Below are 4,434 nucleotides of genomic sequence, written 5' to 3' on the forward strand. Positions count from 1 at the left end.
GGAAAAGAGGTAGTGGAGATCCTTTATAATTTACCTTCTCAATTTTCTTGTACCCAATTATTGTATATGCGTATGTGACAGATGAATATCTTTGTTGACTATAGACTGGATACCTCTTCATCACTGAGACTGCTTAACCAGAGGTTTTTTTTATTTTTTCCTGAGAATTTAAATTTGAGAACCAGAACTGGGAAAAAGTAAAATGTTCCAAATAATCAATAAAGACCTTAGAATGGAAATGAAAAATTTTGTAGGGAGTATGAGAGACAAGATTGTAAGAGAGAGATGATTTTGTTCCAGAGAGTTAAACAGAAGCCTGTATATGTTGCATTATGACACTCTCTAATGACGTTCAAATCTTCATGTTTCTGGAATCACAAATAGAAAATGGTGCAATTGTATTTCTTAAAATCAATTAAGGTCTGAATATCACATCTTCAATACTGAAAGAAAAAAGAACAGGCAATACATGTAAAGATAAAGAATCTATAAGCAAAAGAAACTATTTAAATCCCACATTATCTTTAATCATATATGACTTTCTAGTCCTTCTGTTAAAACTTGAGCTTATTTATAAAAGTAATCCACTAACTGTCCTACATTTGCTATGAAATAAATAAGTGATGTTTGTATTCTGATTTCATTTTAATGGCAGACATTAGGATATACATATTTGAAGCTCTGAGTAGTATCTCTGTTCCCCAAATTACTAAGTATCATATTCCACTTGATGTTTTCATGAAGTGATGAGCTAGCTAGATGGCAGAACATATAATTAAAGGAGTACATACTAAGATCTCTACACAAAAATCTTTCTTAATTGTGGGCAAATGTCTATTTAAAAACTTACTCTTTTTATATTACCTAAAAACTGTATTTGCTGAAAATAATGGGACATTGGCTATTATTGGTAATGAAAGAAACAAGCTCAAGTCAGCAGGGACTGCCTAATTATTTAATGTATAGAGCAGTTAGTTATAAATGCTAGAAAGACAATAAGGCTCTGGAATGGTCTTAAAACTTCAAAAAATCTTTTCCCATGGAATCGAGGACTTCCAAAGACCAAGATCCATCCCTAGGATTTTATAAGCCTAATTATTCTTTGTATTAGAGCATAACTCTAATGATCCCAGGTAGACATCTTTGTTGAGTGGTGCATCTTGGTAGAGACAGACTAAATAAATAAGTACATACATTTACATAAATATATTTACATTTATATGAATAAAACATTTATTTACATTATACACATTTCTATGAATATCTAATGTCACCCCATTAAAGCCTTTTTATTCTTCAATCTCACTTTTCTCTAGCATATCACTCAATTTTTTCTTCAAGCACCCTATGTTATAGACTATTAAACTACAGTTGTTTTTTTTTTAAGAAAAATAATATTTACTGCTTTGAGTCTTTGCATTTTTATATTTCCTTTGCCTGAAATATTTGTCCTTCTTTTGCTCAGTTCTTTTTAAGTCTCATTCAAAATTCATTCCAAATTCACTACCTAAATCTTTTTCACTCTATTCCTCTGTCTCCATCATCATATCAACAAATAAAAGGGTTCCCTGGTTAATAATCAATTGGCATTTTTTATAGTTTTATCTTATAATAGATATTCTTCAACTTGAAAATTCAAATAATCACATTGCCTAGAAAGTACTAATTGCTCAAAGTGTTACATGATCAAATGCTTGAATCAATGAGTGCAGGCAGATCTCAGAGATATTGCAGGTTTGGTTCCAGAATACCACAATAAAGTGAATATTGAAATAAAAGAAGTCATAAATTCCTTTGGTTCCCCAGTGTGTATAAAAATGATGTTATATTATATTGTAGTCTATTAAGTATGGAATAGCATTATGTCAAAAAATGTACATACCTTAATTAAAAAATACTTTGCTAAAAAATGCTAACCATCATATGAGCATTCATAGAGTCGTAATATTTTTGCAGGTGGAGGGTCTTGCCTCAGTGTCGATGGCTTCTGACTGATTAGGCTGTGGTTGAAAAAGATTGGAGTGGCTGTGGGAATTTATTAAAATAAGACAATGAAATATGCCACAGCAATTGACTCATCCTTTCACGAACAATTTCTTCGTAGCATAAAATGCTGTTTGATGGCATTTTACCCATAGAAGAACTTTCAAAATTGGACTCACTCCTCTCGAACCCTGCCACTGCTTAATCAACTAAGTTTATGGAATATTCTAAATCCCTTGTCGTCACTTCAACAATCTTCATAGCATCTTCACCAGGAGTAGATTTTGTCTCGAGAAACCACTTTTTTTGCTCATCCACAAGAAGCTTCTCCTCATTGATTAAAGCTTTATTACCAGATTGCAGCAATTTAGTCTCATTATTAGGTTTCACTTCTAATTCTAATTCTCTTGCTATTTCTACCACATCTGTAGTTGCTTCCACTGAAGTCTTGAACCCTTCAAGTCTTGATGGAATCAAACTCTTCTTCCAAACTCCTATTAATGTTGATATTTGGTCTCTTCCCATGAATCATGAATATTCTTAATGGCATCTAGAATGGTGATTTTTTTTTCCCAGAAGGTTTTCAATTTACGTTGCTCATATTCATCAGAGGGATCACTATCTATGGCAGCTATAGCTTTAGGAAACATATTTCTTAAAAAATAAGACTTGAAAGTTGAAATTACTCCTTCATCCATAGGCTGCAAAATGGATGCTGTGTTAGCAGGCATGAAACGACATTAATCTCATTTCATACATCTTCATCAGAGCTCGTGGGTGACCAGGTACATTGTCAATGAGCAGTAATACTTTGAAAGGAATCCTTTTTTCTGAGCAGTAGGTCTCAACAGAGGGCTTAAAATATTCAGTAAACCATGTTATAAACAAATGCACTGTCATCCAGGCTTTGTTTTTCCATTTATACAGCACAGACAGAGTAAATTTAGAATAATTCTTAAGGACCCTAAGATTTTCAAAACAGTAAATGAGCATTGGCTTCAATTTAAAGTCACTAGCTGCATGTGCCTCTTATAAGAGAGTCAGCCTGTCCTTTAAAGCTTTGAGGCCAGGAATTGAGTTCTCTCTAGCTATGAAAGTCCTGAATGACATCTTCTTCCAATATAAGGAAGTTTCATCTATATTGAAAATCTGTTTTTTAGTGGAGCCACTTTTATGAACTATCTTAGCTAGATCTTCTGGATATTTTGCTGCAGTTTCTACATTGGACCTTGCTGCTTCACCTTGCACTTTTATGTATTGGAAATGGCTTCTTTCCTTAAATGTCATGAACCAACCTTTGCTAGCTTCCAACATTTCTTCTTTAGCTTTCTCACTTCTCTCAACCTTCATAGAGTTAAAGAGAGTTGGGGCCTTGCTCTGGTTTAAGATTTGTCTTAAGGGAATATTGTGGCTGGTTTCACTATCTATCCATAGTAAAACTTTCTCCATGTCAGCGTAGGGTTGTTTTGCTTTCTTATCATTCTTGTGTTCATTGGAGTAGCACTTTTAATTTCCTTTAACCTATTTCCTATTTAGAAAAAAAAAGTGTGTTAACTTAATTTTACATAAATACGTTCTTTGAGGCTGAAGAAAATCTGACTGGTTTTCAATGTGAAAATAAAATATAAAAACTGTTCTTGGAGTTATTTCTAAACAGAACTTGTCTCTAATCCTAATGTAACAGAAATGTATACATAAATCGGAGTCATCAAATGAATTTTCAGCTAACTACTGTTCAAGAATGATGCTAACATCACATGTAAGAATGCTACGTTTTCTAGAATTTGACATTTTCAACGATCGTGAATTACTAGTTTGTAAATGGAAATACCACATCTAAAACCAGAATGCTATAAATCAAATGATGTCATTTGTTTCCAAAGACTATCAATATACCAGAGTGATGCGGAAATAATAATTAAAGTGAGATATTTTGTGGCAAACGTTGGGGGATAAGGTTGGGGCTGTAATCCGCGAATTATCTTGGGGTAACCGCTGCAGCTGCAAGTGCCGGGGCAAACAGGAAGTGGATTAAGAACTTTCCTTTGCATTCACATCTTGGTAATTGTTTGGCACAGAAGGCCTAGTTTTGTCAGCTTTCAACATGCCTTCCCCACTAAGCTTAATCATTTCTAGCTTTTGACTTAAAGCGAAAGATGTGTGACTCTTCCTTTTACTTGAACATTTAAAGACCATTGCAGGGTTATTAATTGGCCTAATTTCAATACTGTCATGTCTCAAGGAATAAGGAGGCCTGAGAAGAGAGAGAGAAATGGGGGAACATCCAATTGGTGAAGCGGTTAGAACACATACATTTATTTATCAGTTAAGTTCCCTGTCTTATATGGATGTGGTTTATAGTGCCTCCAAACAATTAAAATAACATCACCAAAGATCTTTGATCACAGATCACAAGAACAAATATAATAATAATAAAAAGTTTGAAATATT

The 4,434-nt window shown here is 33.5% G+C and overlaps 1 pseudogene; it reads right to left on the minus strand.

Moving 5' to 3' along the window:
* Nucleotides 1–1,912: 1,912 nt before the first annotated feature.
* On the minus strand, nt 1,913–4,179 carry LOC105300771 (annotated as a pseudogene).
* Between the last annotated feature and the right edge of the window lie 255 nt (nt 4,180–4,434).

The sequence above is a fragment of the Pteropus vampyrus genome, unplaced genomic scaffold (genome assembly GCF_000151845.1).
Source record: "Pteropus vampyrus isolate Shadow unplaced genomic scaffold, Pvam_2.0 Scaffold8, whole genome shotgun sequence".
NCBI lineage: Eukaryota > Metazoa > Chordata > Mammalia > Chiroptera > Pteropodidae > Pteropus > Pteropus vampyrus.